The sequence below is a fragment of the Triturus cristatus genome, chromosome 12 (assembly GCF_964204655.1).
Source record: "Triturus cristatus chromosome 12, aTriCri1.1, whole genome shotgun sequence".
Lineage (NCBI taxonomy): Eukaryota > Metazoa > Chordata > Amphibia > Caudata > Salamandridae > Triturus > Triturus cristatus.
Window position 1 is genome coordinate 725,947,387 of NC_140595.1, and position 26,369 is coordinate 725,973,755.

The following is a 26,369-nucleotide window of genomic DNA, read 5'->3' on the forward strand; positions in this document are numbered from 1 at the left end:
TCGATTTTTGAAACTTACAAATATTCTATAAAAAATCATACCAACTGTGAAAACGTAATTGTTTACCTGTTTTAGATAGATGTCCCAGTACTGAGCCTAGGAGCCCAGCACTGGATTACAAGAGTAACGAGAACGTACTTTACCCGTAACTTGAATTTTCTTCCATAGGAAACCATTGACTGTTTTTCTGTGAAATTTCTTCTAAGTGTCGATTTTGCAAACATTTAAATATTCCTTAAAAATCGCCTGTATAACTTAAACGCAGTTTCTCAACTGCTTACAGGTGGTACAGTAGTGCTGGATCTAGGATCCAACACTGACCTAGAAAAAGTAACCATAACCCCACTTACCTGCTAAGTGAATTTCCTTCCATAGGATAACATTGGTAATTTGATCAGCAAAAGTTTCTAAGTGTCAACTTTTAAAATAGCAAAATATTGCTTAAACATCACAACAGTAACTAAAACGAATTTACTCACTTGTTTCCAAGAACTGTCCCAGGACTGAATCTAGGATCCAGTCCTGGATTTAGAAAAGTAATCCTGAAAGTAATTAATTGCATATAACTTAAAATTCCCATTGAGCTCAATGTATTATTGTGATTCAAATTGTGTTGCCTATTGCAATAAACTGTAACTATTACCTGCAAAAGTCAATTGCCTATTGCAAAGTATTTAACTAAAGCATCTCATTCTGAGAAAGTATATTTTGATACCTATTGTTGGTTCTAAAATAAAACAACAATATCTTTTTTATGCAAACCAATGGCCTAGAGTTCAGTTCTTGAGTGTGTGAGACCATTTGCTGACTGAGTGTGTACAACAAATGTTTTACACTGTACTCTGATACTGCCTTACTGCTCGGCAAGCTACCACTTTAGAGAGTAAGGTTATATCTAACTTTAGCTTCTGCCAAACCTCTGGGGACTGGGGACTCTGTGCACACTGTACCTATTTGGGAACAGTATATACAGAGCCACTTTCTCACAGTAGTGATAAAGTGATTAGAGTCCTAAGGCCAACATAAAGATACAGCAAAACGTGAGGTGAAAAGCAAAAAGGTTGCTGGTAGGCCACCTTAAGGATGCCAGGTCTAACAAAAATGAACTAAGATTAACATGAGTAAAACATCAGGTTTCTCTACTGCATTTGGTGAGACAAGTGGGCCTTCTTTTATCTTCCATTCAAGCAATCTTTGACAGACCCCTTTATTATAGAGCTTTTCAAGGATTAAAGATAAGGCACTTACAAAGGAGTCCCAAATACTCAGAGATGGTTGACTTCTGTAATATGGGTCGTAGACTAAAAGCAGCGCAAAAACAGAGTGCAACAGGGTCCAAAAAATTGAGTGCCACAAGAGAGTTTGAATGCAAGCGTATCCTTTTACAGATGCAGAGATATACTCATGCAATTTTTGTTTTTAGGACAGAACGTGCATGATGAAAAAAGCATTGTTTTTAAAAAGCGCATTGCAGAATATCAGTACTTTGATGTGGGAAAAGTTCAAAACTTTCAAACAAAATATTTGCATGCAGCATACAGTAAGTTGTTGTGGCCGAGTGGTTAAGGTGATGGACTAGAAATCCATTGGGGTATCCCCGCGCAGGTTCTAATCCTGCCAACAACGAGAATCTTTTTATTATCGGCTACAATTTCAGAAGTTAACCTTTAGTATTTCTTCCATTTCAGTTTTATGAATAGGTGGCTTATTTTTGTGTCACTATTGCGTCTCCACATATTTGTTATCGCTACCTCTTTCATGTCTTTGCTACACCTCATTCCTACTTTAGCACTGGTGTAAACGCTTCAAATTATTATACCGTTGCTCTCTCATTCATACCTGCGCATGCACTTGAAAGTTACTTTACCAATAAAAGACGCAAAGAGAGAAATAGAACAAAAGTGCTGGCTGGATTGGCAAACACACTTCATAAAACTGCATTTTCTTTTTTATTCTCCCCCGTGTTACATGCTTAACCTCTCCATGTGTAATTTCTCTTAACCTGCTGTCCCAGGAAGAGAATTTCATCTACAGGCTCTTTCTGTGTTTTTTTCCCTAGTCTGTCTTTCCCATTTCTTAGCTGTGTAACTGTTCCTTTACGCGCTCTATTTAAACGCCATCAATCTCATTTGAGCTCCTTGCTCCCGCTTCTGTTTTCTCCACCTCTCATACTGCCAGTTCTCTCTTTCTCTGTGGTTGGTGGCTACTTTCCTGAGCTTCCGAAGCCACGTGGTTCCTGCCTCTTATTGTCAGACTTGAATTGGAAAAGGAACCATATTAACAAGCCTTTACCACTCACACACGGCGGAAGTTTATACTTTAATTCAGTGAGCTAAGAAAAGCGTGTTGTGGGTCCCCTACGAGCCATGGTGCTTGCTTCATCATGATTTGGCACCAGTCATTAGCCGCAGCTCTGCTAATGAGCCACTGAGGTCAGTTTCAATAATTACTCAAAAACATAACCATGCAGCCCACCCCTCAACTGTGTATTTATCTTGCTTTTCTGCTGTTCGTGTGATTAGCTGGGAGGAGCTCACGGCGACATCCTCCCTATAAAAGTGTAGATGGATCACTCTCTAACTCTTTCTTGCTTCACATACAAATGGCTTGAAAGGTGCAGGGAAGATGCAGGTCTAATAGACAGAATAGAAGGTCTGTTCCAGGTGGGTTTCTCTGCATTGGTGTCCCATCACAGGTCCACAAGTGTAATGTGTGATCTTTGACTCCTGGCATTTCACAAGCAGGCGGCCAGGAAACGGTTTCAGCCTATCAACTACTGAGGAGACGCAGCCTCTGAATGAGGAATGAGGAAGCAATGAATACATCCAGCCTATCACAGGAACAGCCCTGAGTGTTCCGAATTATAAATTCTCCATGTCACTGATTGTCGTTGAGCCCAAGTAGCTCGCCGTGATCGTATAGTGGTTAGTACTCTGCGTTGTGGCCGCAGCAACCTCGGTTCGAATCCGAGTCACGGCATAGTGGTTGGCAATGTCATGGCAGTTGGGTGTTAATTTTACAGAATTAGCAAATGTACCAGTAGTTTTTGTAAAATGTCTATTAAAAACAGATCCTTTCAAATATTTAAACCATCTAACAACAAATGATTTAAACTCGCATGATTATAAGCTGTAGCTATAATGTATTTACTTACATAAATTATCGTTCTTGAACCTATTGGGGGTGGAGGGGGAGCGGAGCTCACCCCCCAGGTGCAGTTGAGTGACCTGTGTTGTGGCTCTCTAGAGGGAAGGCACAAATTTTGCTGTCACCCAGCCCAATCCAGACGTGTATTGGGGCCAGGTTTCAGGCAAATAGAACAGTAAGTGCAGAGAAATGTTCACTCTCTAAAAGTGGCATTTCTAAAATAGTAAAGTTAAATCCAACCTCACCAGTAAGTAGGATTTTCAATAAATAAATAAAGCTACTCCTCTCCGATATGGAATTACCAAATAAAAAGTATAGGGGAATACCCAGAGCTAACCTATGAGAGGGGTAGATCTCACAGTAGTGAAAAATGAAATAGACTGTTTGGTACTTACAGGACATGCGAACCACCAAAGTACATATCTTATTTTTTACTTACATAGCATCATGCACCTAGGACTACCTAGGGCCTACCTTAGGGGTAAATTATATGTAATAAAAGGGGAGTTTAAGGCTTGGCAAGTAGGCTGGGACTTCCCTGGGAGACCCCTGAGTCTATGCCCAGAACCATAACTCTGCCAGTCGAGTAATTACCTAAAAGCCGATAACTCACTTTTCTTCCATAGGCTAACATTGAGTGGTTTCACTTGGAAATTCTTCTAAGTGGTGTGGAGTTTTGGAACTTTAAAATATTCATCTAAAATCAGCCAAACAACGAATTCTGATTTACTCACCCGTTATCAGGAGAGACCTCAGTGCTGCATCTTGGAGCTCAGTACTGACCCTGAAAAGTAATTTTAACCGTACTTACCAGTAACTCGAATTTCCTTCCATGGGATATCATTGCCTGCTTTTTGCTCAAAATTTTCTAAGTGTCGATTTTTGAAACTTACAAATATTCTATAAAAAATCATACCAACTGTGAAAACGTAATTGTTTACCTGTTTTAGATAGATGTCCCAGTACTGAGCCTAGGAGCCCAGCACTGGATTACAAGAGTAACGAGAACGTACTTTACCCGTAACTTGAATTTTCTTCCATAGGAAACCATTGACTGTTTTTCTGTGAAATTTCTTCTAAGTGTCGATTTTGCAAACATTTAAATATTCCTTAAAAATCGCCTGTATAACTTAAACGCAGTTTCTCAACTGCTTACAGGTGGTACAGTAGTGCTGGATCTAGGATCCAACACTGACCTAGAAAAAGTAACCATAACCCCACTTACCTGCTAAGTGAATTTCCTTCCATAGGATAACATTGGTAATTTGATCAGCAAAAGTTTCTAAGTGTCAACTTTTAAAATAGCAAAATATTGCTTAAACATCACAACAGTAACTAAAACGAATTTACTCACTTGTTTCCAAGAACTGTCCCAGGACTGAATCTAGGATCCAGTCCTGGATTTAGAAAAGTAATCCTGAAAGTAATTAATTGCATATAACTTAAAATTCCCATTGAGCTCAATGTATTATTGTGATTCAAATTGTGTTGCCTATTGCAATAAACTGTAACTATTACCTGCAAAAGTCAATTGCCTATTGCAAAGTATTTTACTAAAGCATCTCATTCTGAGAAAGTATATTTTGATACCTATTGTTGGTTCTAAAATAAAACAACAATATCTTTTTTATGCAAACCAATGGCCTAGAGTTCAGTTCTTGAGTGTGTGAGACCATTTGCTGACTGAGTGTGTACAACAAATGTTTTACACTGTACTCTGATACTGCCTTACTGCTCGGCAAGCTACCACTTTAGAGAGTAAGGTTATATCTAACTTTAGCCTCTGCCAAACCTCTGGGGACTGGGGACTCTGTGCACACTGTACCTATTTGGGAACAGTATATACAGAGCCACTTTCTCACAGTAGTGATAAAGTGATTAGAGTCCTAAGGCCAACATAAAGATTCAGCAAAACGTGAGGTGAAAAGCAAAAAGGTTGCTGGTAGGCCACCTTAAGGATGCCAGGTCTAACAAAAATGAACTAAGGATAACATGAGTAAAACATCAGGTTTCTCTACTGCATTTGGTGAGACAAGTGGGCCTTCTTTTATCTTCCATTCAAGCAATCTTTGACAGACCCCTTTATTATAGAGCTTTTCAAGGATTAAAGATAAGGCACTTACAAAGGAGTCCCAAATACTCAGAGATGGTTGACTTCTGTAATATGGGTCGTAGACTAAAAGCAGCGCAAAAACAGAGTGCAACAGGGTCCAAAAAATTGAGTGCCACAAGAGAGTTTGAATGCAAGCGTATCCTTTTACAGATGCAGAGATATACTCATGCAATTTTTGTTTTTAGGACAGAACGTGCATGATGAAAAAAGCATTGTTTTTAAAAAGCGCATTGCAGAATATCAGTACTTTGATGTGGGAAAAGTTCAAAACTTTCAAACAAAATATTTGCATGCAGCATACAGTAAGTTGTTGTGGCCGAGTGGTTAAGGTGATGGACTAGAAATCCATTGGGGTATCCCCGCGCAGGTTCTAATCCTGCCAACAACGAGAATCTTTTTATTATCGGCTACAATTTCAGAAGTTAACCTTTAGTATTTCTTCCATTTCAGTTTTATGAATAGGTGGCTTATTTTTGTGTCACTATTGCCTCTCCACATATTTGTTATCGCTACCTCTTTCATGTCTTTGCTACACCTCATTCCTACTTTAGCACTGGTGTAAACGCTTCAAATTATTATACCGTTGCTCTCTCATTCATACCTGCGCATGCACTTGAAAGTTACTTTACCAATAAAAGACGCAAAGAGAGAAATAGAACAAAAGTGCTGGCTGGATTGGCAAACACACTTCATAAAACTGCATTTTCTTTTTTATTCTCCCCCGTGTTACATGCTTAACCTCTCCATGTGTAATTTCTCTTAACCTGCTGTCCCAGGAAGAGAATTTCATCTACAGGCTCTTTCTGTGTTTTTTTCCCTAGTCTGTCTTTCCCATTTCTTAGCTGTGTAACTGTTCCTTTACGCGCTCTATTTAAACGCCATCAATCTCATTTGAGCTCCTTGCTCCCGCTTCTGTTTTCTCCACCTCTCATACTGCCAGTTCTCTCTTTCTCTGTGGTTGGTGGCTACTTTCCTGAGCTTCCGAAGCCACGTGGGTCCTGCCTCTTATTGTCAGACTTGAATTGGAAAAGGAACCATATTAACAAGCCTTTACCACTCACACACGGCGGAAGTTTATACTTTAATTCAGTGAGCTAAGAAAAGCGTGTTGTGGGTCCCCTACGAGCCATGGTGCTTGCTTCATCATGATTTGGCACCAGTCATTAGCCGCAGCTCTGCTAATGAGCCACTGAGGTCAGTTTCAATAATTACTCAAAAACATAACCATGCAGCCCACCCCTCAACTGTGTATTTATCTTGCTTTTCTGCTGTTCGTGTGATTAGCTGGGAGGAGCTCACGGCGACATCCTCCCTATAAAAGTGTAGATGGATCACTCTCTAACTCTTTCTTGCTTCACATACAAATGGCTTGAAAGGTGCAGGGAAGATGCAGGTCTAATAGACAGAATAGAAGGTCTGTTCCAGGTGGGTTTCTCTGCATTGGTGTCCCATCACAGGTCCACAAGTGTAATGTGTGATCTTTGACTCCTGGCATTTCACAAGCAGGCGGCCAGGAAACGGTTTCAGCCTATCAACTACTGAGGAGACGCAGCCTCTGAATGAGGAATGAGGAAGCAATGAATACATCCAGCCTATCACAGGAACAGCCCTGAGTGTTCCGAATTATAAATTCTCCATGTCACTGATTGTCGTTGAGCCCAAGTAGCTCGCCGTGATCGTATAGTGGTTAGTACTCTGCGTTGTGGCCGCAGCAACCTCGGTTCGAATCCGAGTCACGGCATAGTGGTTGGCAATGTCATGGCAGTTGGGTGTTAATTTTACAGAATTAGCAAATGTACCAGTAGTTTTTGTAAAATGTCTATTAAAAACAGATCCTTTCAAATATTTAAACCATCTAACAACAAATGATTTAAACTCGCATGATTATAAGCTGTAGCTATAATGTATTTGCTTACATAAATTATCGTTCTTGAACCTATTGGGGGTGGAGGGGGAGCGGAGCTCACCCCCCAGGTGCAGTTGAGTGACCTGTGTTGTGGCTCTCTAGAGGGAAGGCACAAATTTTGCTGTCACCCAGCCCAATCCAGACGTGTATTGGGGCCAGGTTTCAGGCAAATAGAACAGTAAGTGCAGAGAAATGTTCACTCTCTAAAAGTGGCATTTCTAAAATAGTAAAGTTAAATCCAACCTCACCAGTAAGTAGGATTTTCAATAAATAAATAAAGCTACTCCTCTCCGATATGGAATTACCAAATAAAAAGTATAGGGGAATACCCAGAGCTAACCTATGAGAGGGGTAGATCTCACAGTAGTGAAAAATGAAATAGACTGTTTGGTACTTACAGGACATGCGAACCACCAAAGTACATATCTTATTTTTTACTTACATAGCATCATGCACCTAGGACTACCTAGGGCCTACCTTAGGGGTAAATTATATGTAATAAAAGGGGAGTTTAAGGCTTGGCAAGTAGGCTGGGACTTCCCTGGGAGACCCCTGAGTCTATGCCCAGAACCATAACTCTGCCAGTCGAGTAATTACCTAAAAGCCGATAACTCACTTTTCTTCCATAGGCTAACATTGAGTGGTTTCACTTGGAAATTCTTCTAAGTGGTGTGGAGTTTTGGAACTTTAAAATATTCATCTAAAATCAGCCAAACAACGAATTCTGATTTACTCACCCGTTATCAGGAGAGACCTCAGTGCTGTATCTTGGAGCTCAGTACTGACCCTGAAAAGTAATTTTAACCGTACTTACCAGTAACTCGAATTTCCTTCCATGGGATATCATTGCCTGCTTTTTGCTCAAAATTTTCTAAGTGTCGATTTTTGAAACTTACAAATATTCTATAAAAAATCATACCAACTGTGAAAACGTAATTGTTTACCTGTTTTAGATAGATGTCCCAGTACTGAGCCTAGGAGCCCAGCACTGGATTACAAGAGTAACGAGAACGTACTTTACCCGTAACTTGAATTTTCTTCCATATGAAACCATTGACTGTTTTTCTGTGAAATTTCTTCTAAGTGTCGATTTTGCAAACATTTAAATATTCCTTAAAAATCGCCTGTACTAACTTAAACGCAGTTTCTCAACTGCTTACAGGTGGTACAGTAGTGCTGGATCTAGGATCCAACACTGACCTAGAAAAAGTAACCATAACCCCACTTACCTGCTAAGTGAATTTCCTTCCATAGGATAACATTGGTAATTTGATCAGCAAAAGTTTCTAAGTGTCAACTTTTAAAATAGCAAAATATTGCTTAAACATCACAACAGTAACTAAAACGAATTTACTCACTTGTTTCCAAGAACTGTCCCAGGACTGAATCTAGGATCCAGTCCTGGATTTAGAAAAGTAATCCTGAAAGTAATTAATTGCATATAACTTAAAATTCCCATTGAGCTCAATGTATTATTGTGATTCAAATTGTGTTGCCTATTGCAATAAACTGTAACTATTACCTGCAAAAGTCAATTGCCTATTGCAAAGTATTTAACTAAAGCATCTCATTCTGAGAAAGTATATTTTGATACCTATTGTTGGTTCTAAAATAAAACAACAATATCTTTTTTATGCAAACCAATGGCCTAGAGTTCAGTTCTTGAGTGTGTGAGACCATTTGCTGACTGAGTGTGTACAACAAATGTTTTACACTGTACTCTGATACTGCCTTACTGCTCGGCAAGCTACCACTTTAGAGAGTAAGGTTATATCTAACTTTAGCTTCTGCCAAACCTCTGGGGACTGGGGACTCTGTGCACACTGTACCTATTTAGGAACAGTATATACAGAGCCACTTTCTCACAGTAGTGATAAAGTGATTAGAGTCCTAAGGCCAACATAAAGATACAGCAAAACGTGAGGTGAAAAGCAAAAAGGTTGCTGGTAGGCCACCTTAAGGATGCCAGGTCTAACAAAAATGAACTAAGATTAACATGAGTAAAACATCAGGTTTCTCTACTGCATTTGGTGAGACAAGTGGGCCTTCTTTTATCTTCCATTCAAGCAATCTTTGACAGACCCCTTTATTATAGAGCTTTTCAAGGATTAAAGATAAGGCACTTACAAAGGAGTCCCAAATACTCAGAGATGGTTGACTTCTGTAATATGGGTCGTAGACTAAAAGCAGCGCAAAAACAGAGTGCAACAGGGTCCAAAAAATTGAGTGCCACAAGAGAGTTTGAATGCAAGCGTATCCTTTTACAGATGCAGAGATATACTCATGCAATTTTTGTTTTTAGGACAGAACGTGCATGATGAAAAAAGCATTGTTTTTAAAAAGCGCATTGCAGAATATCAGTACTTTGATGTGGGAAAAGTTCAAAACTTTCAAACAAAATATTTGCATGCAGCATACAGTAAGTTGTTGTGGCTGAGTGGTTAAGGTGATGGACTAGAAATCCATTGGGGTATCCCCGCGCAGGTTCTAATCCTGCCAACAACGAGAATCTTTTTATTATCGGCTACAATTTCAGAAGTTAACCTTTAGTATTTCTTCCATTTCAGTTTTATGAATAGGTGGCTTATTTTTGTGTCACTATTGCGTCTCCACATATTTGTTATCGCTACCTCTTTCATGTCTTTGCTACACCTCATTCCTACTTTAGCACTGGTGTAAACGCTTCAAATTATTATACCGTTGCTCTCTCATTCATACCTGCGCATGCACTTGAAAGTTACTTTACCAATAAAAGACGCAAAGAGAGAAATAGAACAAAAGTGCTGGCTGGATTGGCAAACACACTTCATAAAACTGCATTTTCTTTTTTATTCTCCCCCGTGTTACATGCTTAACCTCTCCATGTGTAATTTCTCTTAACCTGCTGTCCCAGGAAGAGAATTTCATCTACAGGCTCTTTCTGTGTTTTTTTCCCTAGTCTGTCTTTCCCATTTCTTAGCTGTGTAACTGTTCCTTTACGCGCTCTATTTAAACGCCATCAATCTCATTTGAGCTCCTTGCTCCCGCTTCTGTTTTCTCCACCTCTCATACTGCCAGTTCTCTCTTTCTCTGTGGTTGGTGGCTACTTTCCTGAGCTTCCGAAGCCACGTGGGTCCTGCCTCTTATTGTCAGACTTGAATTGGAAAAGGAACCATATTAACAAGCCTTTACCACTCACACACGGCGGAAGTTTATACTTTAATTCAGTGAGCTAAGAAAAGCGTGTTGTGGGTCCCCTACGAGCCATGGTGCTTGCTTCATCATGATTTGGCACCAGTCATTAGCCGCAGCTCTGCTAATGAGCCACTGAGGTCAGTTTCAATAATTACTCAAAAACATAACCATGCAGCCCACCCCTCAACTGTGTATTTATCTTGCTTTTCTGCTGTTCGTGTGATTAGCTGGGAGGAGCTCACGGCGACATCCTCCCTATAAAAGTGTAGATGGATCACTCTCTAACTCTTTCTTGCTTCACATACAAATGGCTTGAAAGGTGCAGGGAAGATGCAGGTCTAATAGACAGAATAGAAGGTCTGTTCCAGGTGGGTTTCTCTGCATTGGTGTCCCATCACAGGTCCACAAGTGTAATGTGTGATCTTTGACTCCTGGCATTTCACAAGCAGGCGGCCAGGAAACGGTTTCAGCCTATCAACTACTGAGGAGACGCAGCCTCTGAATGAGGAATGAGGAAGCAATGAATACATCCAGCCTATCACAGGAACAGCCCTGAGTGTTCCGAATTATAAATTCTCCATGTCACTGATTGTCGTTGAGCCCAAGTAGCTCGCCGTGATCGTATAGTGGTTAGTACTCTGCGTTGTGGCCGCAGCAACCTCGGTTCGAATCCGAGTCACGGCATAGTGGTTGGCAATGTCATGGCAGTTGGGTGTTAATTTTACAGAATTAGCAAATGTACCAGTAGTTTTTGTAAAATGTCTATTAAAAACAGATCCTTTCAAATATTTAAACCATCTAACAACAAATGATTTAAACTCGCATGATTATAAGCTGTAGCTATAATGTATTTGCTTACATAAATTATCGTTCTTGAACCTATTGGGGGTGGAGGGGGAGCGGAGCTCACCCCCCAGGTGCAGTTGAGTGACCTGTGTTGTGGCTCTCTAGAGGGAAGGCACAAATTTTGCTGTCACCCAGCCCAATCCAGACGTGTATTGGGGCCAGGTTTCAGGCAAATAGAACAGTAAGTGCAGAGAAATGTTCACTCTCTAAAAGTGGCATTTCTAAAATAGTAAAGTTAAATCCAACCTCACCAGTAAGTAGGATTTTCAATAAATAAATAAAGCTACTCCTCTCCGATATGGAATTACCAAATAAAAAGTATAGGGGAATACCCAGAGCTAACCTATGAGAGGGGTAGATCTCACAGTAGTGAAAAATGAAATAGACTGTTTGGTACTTACAGGACATGCGAACCACCAAAGTACATATCTTATTTTTTACTTACATAGCATCATGCACCTAGGACTACCTAGGGCCTACCTTAGGGGTAAATTATATGTAATAAAAGGGGAGTTTAAGGCTTGGCAAGTAGGCTGGGACTTCCCTGGGAGACCCCTGAGTCTATGCCCAGAACCATAACTCTGCCAGTCGAGTAATTACCTAAAAGCCGATAACTCACTTTTCTTCCATAGGCTAACATTGAGTGGTTTCACTTGGAAATTCTTCTAAGTGGTGTGGAGTTTTGGAACTTTAAAATATTCATCTAAAATCAGCCAAACAACGAATTCTGATTTACTCACCCGTTATCAGGAGAGACCTCAGTGCTGCATCTTGGAGCTCAGTACTGACCCTGAAAAGTAATTTTAACCGTACTTACCAGTAACTCGAATTTCCTTCCATGGGATATCATTGCCTGCTTTTTGCTCAAAATTTTCTAAGTGTCGATTTTTGAAACTTACAAATATTCTATAAAAAATCATACCAACTGTGAAAACGTAATTGTTTACCTGTTTTAGATAGATGTCCCAGTACTGAGCCTAGGAGCCCAGCACTGGATTACAAGAGTAACGAGAACGTACTTTACCCGTAACTTGAATTTTCTTCCATAGGAAACCATTGACTGTTTTTCTGTGAAATTTCTTCTAAGTGTCGATTTTGCAAACATTTAAATATTCCTTAAAAATCGCCTGTATAACTTAAACGCAGTTTCTCAACTGCTTACAGGTGGTACAGTAGTGCTGGATCTAGGATCCAACACTGACCTAGAAAAAGTAACCATAACCCCACTTACCTGCTAAGTGAATTTCCTTCCATAGGATAACATTGGTAATTTGATCAGCAAAAGTTTCTAAGTGTCAACTTTTAAAATAGCAAAATATTGCTTAAACATCACAACAGTAACTAAAACGAATTTACTCACTTGTTTCCAAGAACTGTCCCAGGACTGAATCTAGGATCCAGTCCTGGATTTAGAAAAGTAATCCTGAAAGTAATTAATTGCATATAACTTAAAATTCCCATTGAGCTCAATGTATTATTGTGATTCAAATTGTGTTGCCTATTGCAATAAACTGTAACTATTACCTGCAAAAGTCAATTGCCTATTGCAAAGTATTTAACTAAAGCATCTCATTCTGAGAAAGTATATTTTGATACCTATTGTTGGTTCTAAAATAAAACAACAATATCTTTTTTATGCAAACCAATGGCCTAGAGTTCAGTTCTTGAGTGTGTGAGACCATTTGCTGACTGAGTGTGTACAACAAATGTTTTACACTGTACTCTGATACTGCCTTACTGCTCGGCAAGCTACCACTTTAGAGAGTAAGGTTATATCTAACTTTAGCTTCTGCCAAACCTCTGGGGACTGGGGACTCTGTGCACACTGTACCTATTTGGGAACAGTATATACAGAGCCACTTTCTCACAGTAGTGATAAAGTGATTAGAGTCCTAAGGCCAACATAAAGATACAGCAAAACGTGAGGTGAAAAGCAAAAAGGTTGCTGGTAGGCCACCTTAAGGATGCCAGGTCTAACAAAAATGAACTAAGATTAACATGAGTAAAACATCAGGTTTCTCTACTGCATTTGGTGAGACAAGTGGGCCTTCTTTTATCTTCCATTCAAGCAATCTTTGACAGACCCCTTTATTATAGAGCTTTTCAAGGATTAAAGATAAGGCACTTACAAAGGAGTCCCAAATACTCAGAGATGGTTGACTTCTGTAATATGGGTCGTAGACTAAAAGCAGCGCAAAAACAGAGTGCAACAGGGTCCAAAAAATTGAGTGCCACAAGAGAGTTTGAATGCAAGCGTATCCTTTTACAGATGCAGAGATATACTCATGCAATTTTTGTTTTTAGGACAGAACGTGCATGATGAAAAAAGCATTGTTTTTAAAAAGCGCATTGCAGAATATCAGTACTTTGATGTGGGAAAAGTTCAAAACTTTCAAACAAAATATTTGCATGCAGCATACAGTAAGTTGTTGTGGCCGAGTGGTTAAGGTGATGGACTAGAAATCCATTGGGGTATCCCCGCGCAGGTTCTAATCCTGCCAACAACGAGAATCTTTTTATTATCGGCTACAATTTCAGAAGTTAACCTTTAGTATTTCTTCCATTTCAGTTTTATGAATAGGTGGCTTATTTTTGTGTCACTATTGCGTCTCCACATATTTGTTATCGCTACCTCTTTCATGTCTTTGCTACACCTCATTCCTACTTTAGCACTGGTGTAAACGCTTCAAATTATTATACCGTTGCTCTCTCATTCATACCTGCGCATGCACTTGAAAGTTACTTTACCAATAAAAGACGCAAAGAGAGAAATAGAACAAAAGTGCTGGCTGGATTGGCAAACACACTTCATAAAACTGCATTTTCTTTTTTATTCTCCCCCGTGTTACATGCTTAACCTCTCCATGTGTAATTTCTCTTAACCTGCTGTCCCAGGAAGAGAATTTCATCTACAGGCTCTTTCTGTGTTTTTTTCCCTAGTCTGTCTTTCCCATTTCTTAGCTGTGTAACTGTTCCTTTACGCGCTCTATTTAAACGCCATCAATCTCATTTGAGCTCCTTGCTCCCGCTTCTGTTTTCTCCACCTCTCATACTGCCAGTTCTCTCTTTCTCTGTGGTTGGTGGCTACTTTCCTGAGCTTCCGAAGCCACGTGGTTCCTGCCTCTTATTGTCAGACTTGAATTGGAAAAGGAACCATATTAACAAGCCTTTACCACTCACACACGGCGGAAGTTTATACTTTAATTCAGTGAGCTAAGAAAAGCGTGTTGTGGGTCCCCTACGAGCCATGGTGCTTGCTTCATCATGATTTGGCACCAGTCATTAGCCGCAGCTCTGCTAATGAGCCACTGAGGTCAGTTTCAATAATTACTCAAAAACATAACCATGCAGCCCACCCCTCAACTGTGTATTTATCTTGCTTTTCTGCTGTTCGTGTGATTAGCTGGGAGGAGCTCACGGCGACATCCTCCCTATAAAAGTGTAGATGGATCACTCTCTAACTCTTTCTTGCTTCACATACAAATGGCTTGAAAGGTGCAGGGAAGATGCAGGTCTAATAGACAGAATAGAAGGTCTGTTCCAGGTGGGTTTCTCTGCATTGGTGTCCCATCACAGGTCCACAAGTGTAATGTGTGATCTTTGACTCCTGGCATTTCACAAGCAGGCGGCCAGGAAACGGTTTCAGCCTATCAACTACTGAGGAGACGCAGCCTCTGAATGAGGAATGAGGAAGCAATGAATACATCCAGCCTATCACAGGAACAGCCCTGAGTGTTCCGAATTATAAATTCTCCATGTCACTGATTGTCGTTGAGCCCAAGTAGCTCGCCGTGATCGTATAGTGGTTAGTACTCTGCGTTGTGGCCGCAGCAACCTCGGTTCGAATCCGAGTCACGGCATAGTGGTTGGCAATGTCATGGCAGTTGGGTGTTAATTTTACAGAATTAGCAAATGTACCAGTAGTTTTTGTAAAATGTCTATTAAAAACAGATCCTTTCAAATATTTAAACCATCTAACAACAAATGATTTAAACTCGCATGATTATAAGCTGTAGCTATAATGTATTTACTTACATAAATTATCGTTCTTGAACCTATTGGGGGTGGAGGGGGAGCGGAGCTCACCCCCCAGGTGCAGTTGAGTGACCTGTGTTGTGGCTCTCTAGAGGGAAGGCACAAATTTTGCTGTCACCCAGCCCAATCCAGACGTGTATTGGGGCCAGGTTTCAGGCAAATAGAACAGTAAGTGCAGAGAAATGTTCACTCTCTAAAAGTGGCATTTCTAAAATAGTAAAGTTAAATCCAACCTCACCAGTAAGTAGGATTTTCAATAAATAAATAAAGCTACTCCTCTCCGATATGGAATTACCAAATAAAAAGTATAGGGGAATACCCAGAGCTAACCTATGAGAGGGGTAGATCTCACAGTAGTGAAAAATGAAATAGACTGTTTGGTACTTACAGGACATGCGAACCACCAAAGTACATATCTTATTTTTTACTTACATAGCATCATGCACCTAGGACTACCTAGGGCCTACCTTAGGGGTAAATTATATGTAATAAAAGGGGAGTTTAAGGCTTGGCAAGTAGGCTGGGACTTCCCTGGGAGACCCCTGAGTCTATGCCCAGAACCATAACTCTGCCAGTCGAGTAATTACCTAAAAGCCGATAACTCACTTTTCTTCCATAGGCTAACATTGAGTGGTTTCACTTGGAAATTCTTCTAAGTGGTGTGGAGTTTTGGAACTTTAAAATATTCATCTAAAATCAGCCAAACAACGAATTCTGATTTACTCACCCGTTATCAGGAGAGACCTCAGTGCTGCATCTTGGAGCTCAGTACTGACCCTGAAAAGTAATTTTAACCGTACTTACCAGTAACTCGAATTTCCTTCCATGGGATATCATTGCCTGCTTTTTGCTCAAAATTTTCTAAGTGTCGATTTTTGAAACTTACAAATATTCTATAAAAAATCATACCAACTGTGAAAACGTAATTGTTTACCTGTTTTAGATAGATGTCCCAGTACTGAGCCTAGGAGCCCAGCACTGGATTACAAGAGTAACGAGAACGTACTTTACCCGTAACTTGAATTTTCTTCCATAGGAAACCATTGACTGTTTTTCTGTGAAATTTCTTCTAAGTGTCGATTTTGCAAACATTTCAATATTCCTTAAAAATCGCCTGTATAACTTAAACGCAGTTTCTCAACTGCTTACAGGTGGTACAGTAGTGCTGGATCTAGGATCCAACACTGACCTAGAAAAAGTAACCATAACCCCACTTACCTGCTAAGTGAATTTCCTTCCATAGGATAACATTGGTAATTTGATCAGCAAAAGTTTCTAAGTGTCAACTTTTAAAATAGCAAAATATTGCTTAAACATCACAACAGTAACTAAAACGAATTTACTCACTTGTTTCCAAGAACTGTCCCAGGACTGAATCTAGGATCCAGTCCTGGATTTAGAAAAGTAATCCTGAAAGTAATTAATTGCATATAACTTAAAATTCCCATTGAGCTCAATGTATTATTGTGATTCAAATTGTGTTGCCTATTGCAATAAACTGTAACTATTACCTGCAAAAGTCAATTGCCTATTGCAAAGTATTTTACTAAAGCATCTCATTCTGAGAAAGTATATTTTGATACCTATTGTTGGTTCTAAAATAAAACAACAATATCTTTTTTATGCAAACCAATGGCCTAGAGTTCAGTTCTTGAGTGTGTGAGACCATTTGCTGACTGAGTGTGTACAACAAATGTTTTACACTGTACTCTGATACTGCCTTACTGCTCGGCAAGCTACCACTTTAGAGAGTAAGGTTATATCTAACTTTAGCCTCTGCCAAACCTCTGGGGACTGGGGACTCTGTGCACACTGTACCTATTTGGGAACAGTATATACAGAGCCACTTTCTCACAGTAGTGATAAAGTGATTAGAGTCCTAAGGCCAACATAAAGATTCAGCAAAACGTGAGGTGAAAAGCAAAAAGGTTGCTGGTAGGCCACCTTAAGGATGCCAGGTCTAACAAAAATGAACTAAGGATAACATGAGTAAAACATCAGGTTTCTCTACTGCATTTGGTGAGACAAGTGGGCCTTCTTTTATCTTCCATTCAAGCAATCTTTGACAGACCCCTTTATTATAGAGCTTTTCAAGGATTAAAGATAAGGCACTTACAAAGGAGTCCCAAATACTCAGAGATGGTTGACTTCTGTAATATGGGTCGTAGACTAAAAGCAGCGCAAAAACAGAGTGCAACAGGGTCCAAAAAATTGAGTGCCACAAGAGAGTTTGAATGCAAGCGTATCCTTTTACAGATCCAGAGATATACTCATGCAATTTTTGTTTTTAGGACAGAACGTGCATGATGAAAAAAACATTGTTTTTAAAAAGCGCATTGTAGAATATCAGTACTTTGATGTGGGAAAACTTCAAAACTTTGAAACAAAATATTTGCATGCAGCTTACAGTAAGTTGTTGTGGCCGAGTGGTTTAGGCGATGGACTAGAAATCCATTGGGGTATCCCCGCGCAGGTTCGAATCCTGCCAACAACGAGAATCTTTTTATTATCGGCTACAATTTCAGAAGTTAACCGTTAGTATTTCTTCCATTTCAGTTTTATGAATAGGTGGCTTATTTTTGTGTCACTATTGCCTCTCCACATATTTGTTATCGCTACCTCTTTCATGTCTTTGCTACACCTCATTCCTACTTTAGCACTGGTGTAAACGCTTCAAATTATTATACCGTTGCTCTCTCATTCATACCTGCGCATGCACTTGAAAGTTACTTTACCAATAAAAGACGCAAAGAGAGAAATAGAACAAAAGTGCTGGCTGGATTGGCAAACACACTTCATAAAACTGCATTTTCTTTTTTATTCTCCCCCGTGTTACATGCTTAACCTCTCCATGTGTAATTTCTCTTAACCTGCTGTCCCAGGAAGAGAATTTCATCTACAGGCTCTTTCTGTGTTTTTTTCCCTAGTCTGTCTTTCCCATTTCTTAGCTGTGTAACTGTTCCTTTACGCGCTCTATTTAAACGCCATCAATCTCATTTGAGCTCCTTGCTCCCGCTTCTGTTTTCTCCACCTCTCATACTGCCAGTTCTCTCTTTCTCTGTGGTTGGTGGCTACTTTCCTGAGCTTCCGAAGCCACGTGGTTCCTGCCTCTTGTTGTCAGACTTGAATTGGAAAAGGAACCATATTAACAAGCCTTTACCACTCACACACGGCGGAAGTTTATACTTTAATTCAGTGAGCTAAGAAAAGCGTGTTGTGGGTCCCCTACGAGCCATGGTGCTTGCTTCATCATGATTTGGCACCAGTCATTAGCCGCAGCTCTGCTAATGAGCCACTGAGGTCAGTTTCAATAATTACTCAAAAACATAACCATGCAGCCCACCCCTCAACTGTGTATTTATCTTGCTTTTCTGCTGTTCGTGTGATTAGCTGGGAGGAGCTCACGGCGACATCCTCCCTATAAAAGTGTAGATGGATCACTCTCTAACTCTTTCTTGCTTCACATACAAATGGCTTGAAAGGTGCAGGGAAGATGCAGGTCTAATAGACAGAATAGAAGGTCTGTTCCAGGTGGGTTTCTCTGCATTGGTGTCCCATCACAGGTCCGCAAGTGTAATGTGAGATCTTTGACTCCTGGCATTTCACAAGCAGGCGGCCAGGAAACGGTTTCAGCCTATCAACTACTGAGGAGACGCAGCCTCTGAATGAGGAATGAGGAAGCAATGAATACATCCAGCCTATCACAGGAACAGCCCTGAGTGTTCCGAATTATAAATTCTCCATGTCACTGTTTGTCGTTGAGCCCAAGTAGCTCGCCGTGATCGTATAGTGGTTAGTACTCTGCGTTGTGGCTGCAGCAACCTCGGTTTGAATCCGAGTCACGGCATTGTGGTTGGCAATGTCATGGCAGTTGGGTGTTAATTTTACAGAATTAGCAAATGTACCAGTAGTTTTTGTAAAATGTCTATTAAAAACAGATCCTTTCAAATATTTAAACCATCTAACAACAAATGATTTAAACTCGCATGATTATAAGCTGTAGCTATAATGTATTTACTTACATAAATTATTGTTCTTGAACCTATTGGGGGTGGAGGGGGAGCGGAGCTCACCCCCCAGGTGCAGTTGAGTGACCTGTGTTGTGGCTCTCTAGAGGGAAGGCACAAATTTTGCTGTCACCCAGCCCAATCCAGACGTGTATTGGGGCAAGGTTTCAGGCAAATAGAGCAGTACGTGCAGAGAAATGTTCACTCTCTTAAAGTGGCATTTCTAAAATAGTAAAGTTAAATCCAACCTCACCAGTAAGTGGGATTTTCAATAAATAAATAAAGCTACTCCTCTCCGATATGGAATTACCAAATAAAAAGTATAGGGGAATACCCAGAGCTAACCTATGAGAGGGGTAGACCTCACAGTAGTGAAAAATGAAATAGACTGTTTGGTACTTACAGGACATGCGAACCACCAAAGTACATATCTTATTTTTTACTTACATAGCATCATGCACCTAGGACTACCTAGGGCCTACCTTAGGGGTAAATTATATGTACTAAAAGGGGAGTTTAAGGCTTGGCAAGTAGGCTGGGACTCCCCTGGGAGACCCCTGAGTCTATGCCCAGAACCATAACTCTGCCAGTCGAGTACTTACCTAAAAGCCGATAACTCACTTTTCTTCCATAGGCTAACATTGAGTGGTTTCACTTGGAAATTCTTCTAAGTGGTGTGGAGTTTTGGAACTTTAAAATATTCATCTAAAATCAGCCGAACAACGAATTCTGATTTACTCACCCGTTATCAGGAGAGACCTCAGTGCTGCATCTTGGAGCTCAGTACTGGCCCTGAAAAGTAATTTTAACCGTACTTACCAGTAACTCGAATTTCCTTCCATGGGATATCATTGCCTGCTTTTTGCTCAACATTTTCTAAGTGTCGATTTTTGAAACTTACAAATATTCTTTAAAAATCATACCAACTGTGAAAACGTAATTGTTTACCTGTTTTAGATAGATGTCCCAGTACTGAGCCTAGGAGCCCAGCACTGGATTACAAAAGTAACGAGAACGTACTTTACCCGTAACTTGAATTTTCTTCCATAGGAAACCATTGACTGTTTTTCTGTGAAATTTCTTCTAAGTGTCGATTTTGGAAACATTTAAATATTCCTTAAAAATCGCCTGTATAACTTAAACGCAGTTTCTCAACTGCTTACAGGTGGTACAGTAGTGCTGGATCTAGGATCCAACACTGACCTAGAAAAAGTAACCATAACCCCACTTACCTGCTAAGTGAATTTCCTTCCATAGGATAACATTGGTAATTTGATCAGCAAAAGTTTCTAAGTGTCAACTTTTAAAATAGCAAAATATTGCTTAAACATCACAACAGTAACTAAAACGAATTTACTCACTTGTTTCCAAGAACTGTCCCAGGACTGAATCTAGGATCCAGTCCTGGATTTAGAAAAGTAATCCTGAAAGTAATTAATTGCATATAACTTAAAATTCCCATTGAGCTCAATGTATTATTGTGATTCAAATTGTGTTGCCTATTGCAATAAACTGTAACTATTACCTGCAAAAGTCAATTGCCTATTGCAAAGTATTTTACTAAAGCATCTCATTCTGAGAAAGTATATTTTGATACCTATTGTTGGTTCTAAAATAAAACAACAATATCTTTTTTATGCAAACCAATGGCCTAGAGTTCAGTTCTTGAGTGTGTGAGACCATTTGCTGACTGAGTGTGTACAACAAATGTTTTACACTGTACTCTGATACTGCCTTACTGCTCGGCAAGCTACCACTTTAGAGAGTAAGGTTATATCTAACTTTAGCCTCTGCCAAACCTCTGGGGACTGGGGACTCTGTGCACACTGTACCTATTTGGGGACAGTATATACAGAGCCACTTTCTCACAGTAGTGATAAAGTGATTAGAGTCCTAAGGCCAACATAAAGATACAGCAAAACGTGAGGTGAAAAGCAAAAAGGTTGCTGGTAGGCCACCTTAAGGATGCCAGGTCTAACAAAAACTGAACTAAGGATAACATGAGTAAAACATCAGGTTTCTCTACTGCATTTGGTGAGACAAGTGGGCCTTCTTTTATCTTCCATTCAAGCAATCTTTGACAGACCCCTTTATTATAGAGCTTTTCAAGGATTAAAGATAAGGCACTTACAAAGGAGTCCCAAATACTCAGAGATGGTTGACTTCTGTAATATGGGTCGTAGACTAAAAGCAGCGCAAAAACAGAGTGCAACAGGGTCCAAAAAATTGAGTGCCACAAGAGAGTTTGAATGCAAGCGTATCCTTTTACAGATCCAGAGATATACTCATGCAATTTTTGTTTTTAGGACAGAACGTGCATGATGAAAAAAACATTGTTTTTAAAAAGCGCATTGCAGAATATCAGTACTTTGATGTGGGAAAACTTCAAAACTTTCAAACAAAATATTTGTATGCAGCTTACAGCAAGTTGTTGTGGCCGAGTGGTTAAGGCGATGGACTAGAAATCCATTGGGGTATCCCCGCGCAGGTTCGAATCCTGCCAACAACGAGAATCTTTTTATTATCGGCTACAATTTCAGAAGTTAACCTTTAGTATTTCTTCCATTTCAGTTTTATAAATAGGTGGCTTATTTTTGTGTCACTATTGCCTCTCCACATATTTGTTATCGCTACCTCTTTCATGTCTTTGCTACACCTCATTCCTACTTTAGTACTGGTGTAAACGCTTCAAATTATTATACGGTTGCTCTCTCATTCATACCTGCGCATGCACTTGAAAGTTACTTTACCAATAAAAGACGCAAAGAGAGAAATAGAACAAAAGTGCTGGCTGGATTGGCAAACACACTTCATAAAACTGCATTTTCTTTTTTATTCTCCCCCGTGTTACATGCTTAACCTCCCCATGTGTAATTTCTCTTAACCTGCTGTCCCAGGAAGAGAATTTCATCTACAGGCTCTTTCTGTGTTTTTTTCCCTAGTCTGTCTTTCCCATTTCTTAGCTGTGTAACTGTTCCTTTACGCGCTCTATTTAAACGCCATCAATCTCATTTGAGCTCCTTGCTCCCGCTTCTGTTTTCTCCACCTCTCATACTGCCAGTTCTCTCTTTCTCTGTGGTTGGTGGCTACTTCCCTGAGCTTCCGAAGCCACATGGTTCCTGCCTCTTGTTGTCAGACTTGAATTGGAAAAGGAACCATATTAACAAGCCTTTACCACTCACACACGGCGGAAGTTTATACTTTAATTCAGTGAGCTAAGAAAAGCGTGTTGTGGGTCCCCTACGAGCAACGGTGCTTGCTTCATCATGATTTGGCACCAGTCATTAGCCGCAGCTCTGCTAATGAGCCACTGAGGTCAGTTTCAATATTTACTCAAAAACATAACCATGCAGCCCACCCCTCAACTGTGTATTTATCTTGCTTTTCTGCTGTTCGTGTGATTAGCTGGGAGGAGCTCACGGCGACATCCTCCCTATAAAAGTGTAGATGGATCACTCTCTAACTCTTTCTTGCTTCACATACAAATGGCTTGAAAGGTGCAGGGAAGATGCAGGTCTAATAGACAGAATAGAAGGTCTGTGCCAGGTGGGTTTCTCTGCATTGGTGTCCCATCACAGGTCCGCAAGTGTAATGTGTGATCTTTGACTCCTGGCATTTCACAAGCAGGCGGCCAGGAAACGGTTTCAGCCTATCAACCACTGAGGAGACGCAGCCTCTGAATGAGGAATGAGGAAGCAATGAATACATCCAGCCTATCACAGGAAAAGCCCTGAGTGTTCCGAATTATAAATTCTCCATGTCACTGTATGTCGTTGAGCCCAAGTAGCTCGCAGTGATCGTATAGTGGTTAGTACTCTGCGTTGTGGCCGCAGCAACCTCGGTTTGAATCCGAGTCACGGCATTGTGGTTGGCAATGTCATGGCAGTTGGGTGTTAATTTTACAGAATTAGCAAATGTACCAGTAGTTTTTGTAAAATGTCTATTAAAAACAGATCCTTTCAAATATTTAAACCATCTAACAACAAATGATTTAAACTCGCATGATTATAAGCTGTAGCTATAATGTATTTACTTACATAAATTATCGTTCTTGAACCTATTGGGGGTGGAGGGGGAGCGGAGCTCACCCCCCAGGTGCAGTTGACTGACCTGTGTTGTGGCTCTCTAGAGGGAAGGCACAAATTTTGCTGTCACCCAGCCCAATCCAGACGTGTATTGGGGCCAGGTTTCAGGCAAATAGAGCAGTAAGTGCAGAGAAATGTTCACTCTCTAAAAGTGGCATTTCTAAAATAGTAAAGTTAAATCCAACCTCACCAGTAAGTAGGATTTTCAATAAATAAATAAAGCTACTCCTCTCCGATATGGAATTACCAAATAAAAAGTATAGGGGAATACCCAGAGCTAACCTATGAGAGGGGTAGACCTCACAGTAGTGAAAAATGAAATAGACTGTTTGGTACTTACAGGACATGCGAACCACCAAAGTACATATCTTATTTTTTACTTACATAGCATCATGCACCTAGGACTACCTAGGGCCTACCTTAGGGGTAAATTATATGTAATAAAAGGGGAGTTTAAGGCTTGGCAAGTAGGCTGGGACTCCCCTGGGAGACCCCTGAGTCTATGCCCAGAACCATAACTCTGCCAGTCGAGTACTTACCTAAAAGCCGATAACTCACTTTTCTTCCATAGGCTAACATTGAGTGGTTTCACTTGGAAATTCTTCTAAGTGGTGTGGAGTTTTGGAACTTTAAAATATTCATCTAAAATCAGCCGAACAACGAATTCTGATTTACTCACTCGTTATCAGGAGAGACCTCAGTGCTGCATCTTGGAGCTCAGTACTGACCCTGAAAAGTAATTTTAACCGTACTTACCAGTAACTCGAATTTCCTTCCATGGGATATCATTGCCTGCTTTTAGCTCAAAATTTTCTAAGTGTCGATTTTTGAAACTTACAAAATTCTTTAAAAATCATACCAACTGTGAAAACGTAATTGTTTACCTGTTTTAGATAGATGTCCCAGTACTGAGCCTAGGAGCCTGGTTTGAGGGCTAGGATCTCTGGCAGTATATGCGGCACGTAGGCTCTTACTTTTCTTTTGGGGTCTCTTTCATTTTTCGTATCTTGGATGATTAGTGTAGTTTTTACACTCTGGGGTCAATATGTTTTTTAAGTTAGTGGGCAACCAGGAACCATAAATGTGCACTTGAGTGGTTTCTACAAGGAATATTGTTAACACGGGCATGTCATAATTAATTCGATCTCCGAAATACATTGCTGTAGTATTGTTTTTTCATTTTTTGTAGAAATCTTAGAGTTACCAAAAATAAAAGCACTATCAAGACTGTCCAATTGCATCGAGGATCATCGCAAAGGGACCTCATGAATAATACAGGAGCAGTTTTATCGTAAAGATGTTACAACACTCATGTTGAAGTAAGTGTATAGCACTAGACTTACGGTTCAAAGTAGTGGGAATATGTCATACAACTCACTTTTGGACCTTCCTTTTCAGCATAATGATCGGCGCACATACCTTCGCAACCCGATCGTAAATAATTCTTAAAGGCAGGAAGGCAGGTAAAGAATTAAAAGAATTAATAGAGATCTAGAACCTATCTCAGTTTACAGCAGGAAGAAAGGTTCTCAAAATAATTAATATTTCTTTTCCTCTAGACCAAAAGGCCTGTTCCTTTACGTTCCCGCTGAATTCAGCGTATTTCGCCCTTTAGGAATCTGGCGAGAAGCCTACCAATACGGACTTATTGGATGGTTTTAATAAAAAAAAATGTTAAGGTAATTTCTATTATTCTCTAATCGAGTTCATTTCTTTCTAAATAAAACATATGGAAGAAATTAGTAAGTAGGGTATGGTAGGACTGGAGGAGTTGTTTTAAGAATGATTGTGTATGTATGTTTTGTACGATGAATCGCCAGGAGAATCACACCGTTTGTTTGCCTATAGGTCCTCTAGGGTTATTGTTTTTTCTTGTAAAAAAAAGTTTCAGATGGCATTAATGATCCTAGATAACACTGTTCTTATATGCATATCTTTTGTGAGTTGTTATCAGGGATACCAATGTCAAGATTTGTGTATATATAATGTTTCTATTGCTAAATGGTTTTAATGTTATTAATTTCCATTATTTGTGTAGATTATCTATATCGTGGGAGATTGAATAATTTGTCCTGAAGAAGGTGGTCTTATAATCATAATACTCCACCGAAACGCGTCGACGCAAGTTTAAAAGGCAGACTGTAGACTGGAGTGACATCTGTTCTCGATGAAACTAGCTAACAGTATCAACACTGCAGAGAACAGTTGATTTGGGCCTAGTGTCTTCCTTTGCATTCTGGATTAGAAAGCATTTTTTCTTTCTGATGTTCTCCCCATGCTCCTAATTGTTTTTTATTTGTGATCTTTTTTATTTTGTATTTTGTGATTCTTTTTTATTGCACAACAGGCACAATGTCATTAGTTATGTGTTCTGTTTTGTAACTGTCTGACTATTTTTAATATTGTATTTACTTAACAATGTTCTGTATCTAACATTTTTAATAAAATAGAAATTTTTATAATACCTTGTGACTAGGGTTCAAACTTTGGTGTCTTGTTCTGGTGATCGATTGAGTGTAATATCTGTATGAATTTGTATGATTATTTGTATAAGTGCCAAAAAGGGGAATACTTCTTCAGACTTTTGTCTCTTGGCACTCTACCCCTTTTTGTGGAATAGAGCCCCTCTCTCTTATTTTACACAATTATAGTACAGCCTTCGGCTGGAGAGTCTCCTTCTGGAGGTGTTTTAGTTAGGAGCTGAAAGGCCATGGATCACTTTAAGACATTTGGCTTTAGTGACGACCAATTTAATAAGATTATCAACACCAAAAATGGTAATAAAATTACAGTTATGTCCGGAAAAGGGGAAAATTGGGGCAAACTGGTTAGTCTGAAAAAGAAACTGATCCGCACAGAAGCACATGCTGACTTTTTAATAGAATATGTTAAATCAGGGACAATCCCTATTGGTCTACAGGTAAGGAACGAACCAGGTCTTTTTATTGAAAATAAGAGATTTTTAGAAGTGTGGACACAGATCTCTAATATATGTAGTAGGGATTGGATGCTCCTGATTATCGAGACAGCGCAGGAGTTAATTATTATTGACAAAG

At 39.8% G+C, this 26,369-nt stretch overlaps 10 non-coding genes across 10 annotated transcripts; all 10 read left to right on the plus strand.

Moving 5' to 3' along the window:
- Nucleotides 1–1,544: 1,544 nt before the first annotated feature.
- Nucleotides 1,545–1,626, plus strand: TRNAS-AGA (transfer RNA serine (anticodon AGA)). Its single transcript has one exon. It is a non-coding gene; the product is annotated as a tRNA-Ser (tRNA).
- A 1,281-nt stretch (nucleotides 1,627–2,907) lies between these two features.
- TRNAH-GUG (transfer RNA histidin (anticodon GUG)) lies at nucleotides 2,908–2,979 on the plus strand. The gene has a single exon. It is a non-coding gene; the product is annotated as a tRNA-His (tRNA).
- Nucleotides 2,980–5,566: 2,587 nt separating this feature from the next.
- On the plus strand, nucleotides 5,567–5,648 carry TRNAS-AGA (transfer RNA serine (anticodon AGA)). The gene has a single exon. It is a non-coding gene; the product is annotated as a tRNA-Ser (tRNA).
- A 1,281-nt stretch (nucleotides 5,649–6,929) lies between these two features.
- Nucleotides 6,930–7,001, plus strand: TRNAH-GUG (transfer RNA histidin (anticodon GUG)). Its single transcript has one exon. It is a non-coding gene; the product is annotated as a tRNA-His (tRNA).
- A 2,588-nt stretch (nucleotides 7,002–9,589) lies between these two features.
- TRNAS-AGA (transfer RNA serine (anticodon AGA)) lies at nucleotides 9,590–9,671 on the plus strand. Its single transcript has one exon. It is a non-coding gene; the product is annotated as a tRNA-Ser (tRNA).
- A 1,281-nt stretch (nucleotides 9,672–10,952) lies between these two features.
- Nucleotides 10,953–11,024, plus strand: TRNAH-GUG (transfer RNA histidin (anticodon GUG)). The gene has a single exon. It is a non-coding gene; the product is annotated as a tRNA-His (tRNA).
- A 2,587-nt stretch (nucleotides 11,025–13,611) lies between these two features.
- Nucleotides 13,612–13,693, plus strand: TRNAS-AGA (transfer RNA serine (anticodon AGA)). The gene has a single exon. It is a non-coding gene; the product is annotated as a tRNA-Ser (tRNA).
- Nucleotides 13,694–14,974: 1,281 nt separating this feature from the next.
- On the plus strand, nucleotides 14,975–15,046 carry TRNAH-GUG (transfer RNA histidin (anticodon GUG)). Its single transcript has one exon. It is a non-coding gene; the product is annotated as a tRNA-His (tRNA).
- Nucleotides 15,047–17,633: 2,587 nt separating this feature from the next.
- Nucleotides 17,634–17,715, plus strand: TRNAS-AGA (transfer RNA serine (anticodon AGA)). The gene has a single exon. It is a non-coding gene; the product is annotated as a tRNA-Ser (tRNA).
- A 3,940-nt stretch (nucleotides 17,716–21,655) lies between these two features.
- TRNAS-AGA (transfer RNA serine (anticodon AGA)) lies at nucleotides 21,656–21,737 on the plus strand. Its single transcript has one exon. It is a non-coding gene; the product is annotated as a tRNA-Ser (tRNA).
- Nucleotides 21,738–26,369: the final 4,632 nt, after the last annotated feature.